The sequence below is a fragment of the Monodelphis domestica genome, chromosome 4 (genome assembly GCF_027887165.1).
Source record: "Monodelphis domestica isolate mMonDom1 chromosome 4, mMonDom1.pri, whole genome shotgun sequence".
Taxonomy (NCBI): domain Eukaryota; kingdom Metazoa; phylum Chordata; class Mammalia; order Didelphimorphia; family Didelphidae; genus Monodelphis; species Monodelphis domestica.
Window position 1 is genome coordinate 427,906,584 of NC_077230.1, and position 6,674 is coordinate 427,913,257.

Sequence of the window (6,674 nt, forward strand, 5' to 3'; positions counted from 1 at the left end):
TTTGTTATGGTTTTCTCTAATTCGGTAAAAAAAAGGTTTTTGGAAGTTCCATGGGTATGACACTAAATAGATAGATAAGTTTGGATAGGATGATCATTTTTATTATGTTATCCCATCCCACCCATGAGGAATCAATGTTTTTCCAATTGTTTAGATCTAGTTTTAATGGTGTGGAGAGTGTTTTGTAGTTGTGTTCATATAGTTCCCGTGTTTGTCTCGAGAGATAGATTCCTAAGTATTTTATATTGTCTAGAGTGATTTTAAATGAAATTTCTCTTTCTAATTCTTGCTGTTGAGATGTGTTGAAAAGATATAGAAATGCTGATGACTTATGTGGGTTTATTTTGTATCCTGAAACTTTGGTAAAGTTGTTGATTATTTCCACTAGCTTTTTAGTTGATTCTCTAGGATACTTTAAATAGACCATCATATCATTTGCAAAGAGTTACAGCTTGGTATCCTCATTGCCAATTTTAATACCTTCAATTTCTTTTTCTTCTCTAATTGCTACTGCTAGTGTTTCTAGTACAATATTAAATAATAAAGGTGATAATGTGCATCCTTGTTTGACTCCTGATCTTATTGGGAAGACTTCGAGTTTATCCCCATTACAGATGACATTTGCTGAAGGTTTTAGATATATACAGTTTATTATTTTTATGAAAGGTCCCTCTATTCCTATACTTTCTGGTGTTTTTAATAGGAATGTGTGCTGAATTTTATCAAAGGCTTTTTTCTGCATCTTTTGAGATAATCATGTGATTTTTGTTGGTTTGCTTGTTAATATGATCAATTATGTAGAGGGTTTTCCTAATATTGAACCATCCTTGCATTCCTGGTATGAATTCTACCTGTAGTAGCTAACCCTTGTGATGACTTGCTGGAGTCTTTTTGCTAGTATCCTATTTAAGATTTTTGCATCTATATTCATTAGGGAGTTTGGCCTATAATTTTCTTTCTCTGTTTTTAAACTGCTTGGCTTTGGGATCAGTACCATGTTTGTGGTGTAAAAAGAACTTGGTAGAACCCCTTCTTGGCTTATTCTGTAAAATACTGTGTATAACATTGGGTTTAGTTGTTCTTTGAATGTTTGATAGAATTCATTTGTGAATCCATCTGGACCTGGATTTTTTCTTAGGGAGTTCTTCGATGGCTTTTTCAATTTCTTTTTCTGATATGGGGTTGTTTAGGTAATTTATTTCTTCTTCTTTTAGTCTAGGCAATTTATATTTTTCTTAGCATTCATCCATATCATATAGATTGCCATATATTTGCCATATAATTGGGCATAGTAGTTTTTCATGATTACCTTAATTTCCTCTTCATTAGAGGTGAGGTCTGCCTTTTCATCTTGGATACTGTCAATTTGTTTTTTTTCTTTCCTTTTTTTAATTAGACTGATTAGTACTTTGTCTATTTTATTTGGTTTTTTTTTTCAATGTACCAGCTTCTAGTCTTATTTATTAAATCAATAGTTCTTTGCCTTTCAATTTTATTGATTTCTCCTTTGATTTTTAGGATCTCTAATTTAGTCTTCTTCTGAGGATGTTTAATTTGTTCACTTTCTAGTTTTTTAATTTGCATGTCCAATTCATTGACCTCTGTCCTTCTTAATTTGTTATATATAAACTCAAGGATACAAATTTCCCCCTGAGTACTGCTTTGGCTGCATCCCATAGGTTTTGAAAGGATGTCCCACCAATGTCTTTTTCTTCAATGAATTTATGAATTGTTTCTATGATTTGTTCCTTAACTAGCTGGTTTTGGAGAATCATATTGTATCATTTCCAATTAATTTTTGGTTTACTTCTCCATGTACCCTTACTAATTTTTATTTTCATTGCATTGTGGTCTGAGAAGTTTGCATTTATTATTTCTACCCTTTTGCATTTGTTTGCAATGTTTTTGTGCCCTAATACATAGTCAATTTTTGTGAATGTACCATGTGCTGCTGAAAATAAGGTGTATTCCTTTTTGTCCCTATTTATTTTTCTCCACATGTCTACTAACTCTAATTTTTCTAAGATTTCATTCGCTTCTATCACCTCTTTCTTATTTATGTTTTGGTTTGATTTATCTAGTACAGATAGAGGAAGGTTCAGGTCTCCCACTAATATATTTTTTCTATCTATTTCATCCTTGATCTCCTCTAGTTCCTCCTTTAGAAATTTGAATACTATGCCATTTGGTGCATACATGTTGAGTACAAATATTTCCTTGTTGTCTATACTGCCTTTTATCAGGATGTAATTACCTTCCCTATCTCTTTTAACTAGATTTATTTTTACTTTGGCTTTCTCAGATATCATGATTGTGACTCCTGCCTTCTTTTTATCAGTTGATTCCCAATAGATTTGGATCCATCCTCTAACTTTCACCCTATGCGTATCTATCTTCCTCATGTGTGTTTCTTGCAGACAGTAGATGTTAGGGTTTTGGATTCTAATCCACTATGCTATCCACTTGCATTTTCTGGGTGAATTCATTCCATTCACATTCAGAGTTATGATTACTAGCTGTGTATTTCCCAGCATTTTGATTTCTACTCCTGGTCCTGTCTTTTCCTCTTTCACTATTTCCTTCTACACTAATGTTTATTTATAATCAGTCCCCATAGTTACCACCCTTATTTTACTTCCCTTTCTACCCCCCTCCCTTTTTAACCCCCCCTTATTTTCCCCTGTAATGTTTTTTTAAATTTCCACCCCCACCATCTCCCTCCCTTGTATTTCTTTCCCTCACCACCAGTCCATTTTTTACCCTTCTATTTCCATATAGGGTGCAAATCTATTCTCTGCCTCAATGAATTGGATTATTCTTCCCTCTTTAGGTCAGTTTCAAAGCACATAAGAGTTGAGTAATTCCTATCTCCACCCTCTTTACCCTTCCAGTGTATCGATGTTCTCTCCCCACCTGCCATGAGCTTCTTTGTGACATATAAATTTACCCCCATTTGTTTCTTTTCCTGTTTCTTTTAGTATTAACCTCTTTTTTTAAGGTCTGGTTGTATACACACACACACACACGTATATGTATTTATGCATGCATATATCTATATACCTATTGTGTCTTGTCCTTTCATCCTATACAGTTTGTCACTGTTCCCTCTAAGTGTAATTCTACTAGCTGCCCAGGTGATAGCAACAGTTTTTAAGAGTTACCAATGAACTCTCTTTATTATAGGGATACATATAATTTTAACTTATTGAGTCTCTTAAACATGTTTTTCTTCTTTTTTTTGTTTTTCTTTTCCCCCTCTTTTTTAATTACCTTTTGATGATTCTCTTGAGTTCTATGCTTGGACATAAAATTTGCTGTTCAGGTCTGATCTTTTCTTTACAAATGCTTGGAATTCTTCTATTGTGTTGAATGACCATACTTTCCACTGTAAGAATATAGTCAGTTTTGATGGGTATTTGATTCTTGGTTGTAGACCTAGTTCCAGAGTTCTTTGCTTTCCAGAATATCATATTCCATGACTTTCAGTCCTTCAGTGTGGATGTAGCCAGATCTTGTGTTATCCTCACTGTGTTTCCATTGTACCTGAATGGCGTCATCTTGGCAGCTTGTAATATCTTTTCTTTGGTCTGATAGTTTTTAAATTTGGCTATAACATTCCTGGGTGTTATCAGTTGGGGATTAAATACAGGAGGTGATCTGTGGATTCTTTCAATCTCCACTTTCCCCTCTTGTTCTAGGATATTGTGACAGTTTTCCTGAGTAATTTCCTGTAGTATTATGTCCAGGCTTTTTCTTTTCTCATGGTCTTCTGGTAGACCAATGATTCTTAAATTATCTCTTCTCAAACGATTTTCTAAATTGTCAGTTTTGTGAATGAGAGGCTTCATATTTTCCCCAATTTTTTCATTCTTTTTGTTTAGTTTTATAGTGTCCTGTTGCCTTGTGAGGTCACTTAATTCCAGTTGTTGTATTCTGATTCTTAAAGACTGAATTTCATCCCTGGCTTTTTGGTCCTCCTTTTCCTTCTGATCTGATTTTCTTTGAAGGTCTTCTTTCATCCTAGTTACCTTGTCTTTCTTCTCCTTTGTCCCATCTTTCATCTTCTTTGCCTCATCTTTCATCTCCTTTGCCTCATTTTCCAGCTGGTTGATTTTGGCTTTCAAGACACTATTTTCTCATTTTAGTTCAAGTGCCTCTGTTTCCAGATGACTTATCTTAATTTTTAAGTTATTTTCCCAGTTGTCTTCAGCTTCTTTTGATTGTGTTTTGAATTCTTCCACAGCCTGTATCCAATTCACTGGGATTTCTGATTTATCGTTTGCTGATCTCTCCCCCTCTGTTCCATTTGCTGAGTAGAAGCTGTCTATTGTAGTTTCTTTCTTCTTTATCTGTTGTTTGCTGAAATTCACCCCTTCTTTACTCCCCATATTTGTCTGTGCTCTTACTCCTCTCATTTTTTTTTTGGTTTTGGGGGCTTCTGTCAGTCTCCCCTCTTGGAGCTTTAATAGGAGATCTCTCAGTGTAGCCTCTGGTGGGGTTTGAGCTTCCCTGACCTCTGGAGGCTTTTGATTGCATTAAAGTCCAGCAGTCAATGAGGATGGATATGGACCTTGGGTTTCCCTGAACTCTGTAGTCTTTTGATGAGATTAAGTTCAGCTTAGTTGGGCTGGGTGTGCTCTGAGTCCAAAACTTCCTTGAAGACTGGAACAAATATGGAGGATCTCCACCACTCTGACAAGGCTGCCAGGTCTATGCTCCCTCTCTAGCTCCTTCCCCGACATCTCCGTTGGACACTCTAAACTTGGCACAGCTCTGCTTGCAAGTTATGCCTTTCAGACCAGCACCTTTGACCACCCAGAATTTCCCACTTCCATTGGAATCTCAGCACTCTGGGTGGGTGGGGGGATGGGTCCTGGGACCTTCCTTCAGTTTTCCCCTTAACCCTAAGTGTTCTCAGATTCTGGCTTTATCGGGGGAGGGGGGCGTACCTTTTGAATTAAGTCCAGCAGGATGGTTCCTTGGCTCAGACTTGTTGTTAAGTTTGATTTTCAATCCCCTGGGAGCATTCAGTTTGTGATCCATTAGGAAGGGTATTCAGAGGTCTGAACTTCTGCTATTTTGAGGCCTTCATCTTACCTCCCCAACCTTTTTTCTTGAGGATAACCTTGTGTGCTACATAAAATAAATGTTAATTATCCCTGCTTTGATAATGTTGCAGTCTTTCTTTCTTACAACTCTTTAGCAGCCCCCTATTGTGACTCAGTAGAAGTCCCAGGCATTTTTCTAATATGTAGTTCCCTCAATTGATCTTTAGAGACTCCAGACTCCTCACCAATCTGGCTGAACATTCCCCAGTTCACTGTTGCCACTTGTAAATAGTCATCTAGAACCAAATACAATAATCCAAGTGCCATCTGATAGTACAGAAGGGCAGCTTTCTCCTTATTCTTGGAAATGGACATGTTTCTCTTAAGACTGCATTGGTTGGGGTAGTTGTGTAGCTCAGTGGATTAAGAGCCAGGCCTAGAGATCAGAGGTTCTGGGATGAAATCTGACCTCAAATAATTCAAAGATATATAACCCTAGGTCACTCATTTAACCTCCATTGCACAGTATGGATTCTAAGGCTAAAAGGGAAGGGTTAAAAAAAGTATGCATTATGCTTTTTCAACTACCCTGTTACCTTTCCCACTTATAATAAGTTTGTGGATCTCTCAATAATCCCCAACATCTCTTTATGCAATCCAAATTGGCATTAATAGTCTGTCTCCAATTTCCCCTTTTTTAAATCAACCATACCCCATTACTTCAACTCTTTTCTATGGCATAGGTACCAGTCACTGTCCCATCGAGGCTGATGCTTTTTTGTGTTTTGGACTTTTTCTACTCAAGGATAGGACCTGATATCAATCCCCAATTACATTCATCTTATCACATTATGTCTACTGTGCCAGCATCCTAAACTACTTCTGCATCCTACCTGTTCCAACAATCCCTATCCTGCCAATTTTCTCATTATTTCTTTTTTTCTTTCCAGTTTCAAAATTTTGCTTTCTGCTTCTCTGTAGAATTAGTAGAACATTAATGGTCATGATTTACAAAACTCTTTACAGATATTATTTCATTTGATCCAAGTCACTTATAGAAACATTGAACAGAATGAGTTCAAGAAAAGAAACTTCAGAAGATTTATCTGAACTGATACAGAATGAAGTGAGTAGAACCAAGGGATAATATATACAATACCCACATTGTTCTGAAGGCAAACAACTTGGAAACCCATGGGACCTCTCATCACTGCACTGACCAACCAGGACTGCAGAAGACCCATGATGAAATAAGTTACTCACTTTCAACAAAAAGCTATAGACTTCCTATGAAATCAGCTGCCTCTCTTCAGAAATGGGATGGACTGAGGGTGTAAGTTGCAACACATATTTTTTGAGCTCTGAAATTATTTTTCCTTGATTGTCCATGCGGCATCATACATGTATTTTAATCTTGAAACAATTATTAATATATAAATATTGCAACTTATGTGCTGATGTACCGGATTCATAGGCTTATTAGTCTTGATCATTGCATTTAATAGGTACTGTATTAATTCTGACTACTCTCCAAATCTACAGTCCAAAAATAAGAAGAATTCCCGGGTAAGCTGCCATAGGGTCCTAGTTCACACCTTGTCTGACCAGATTCCATACCAGGTCACA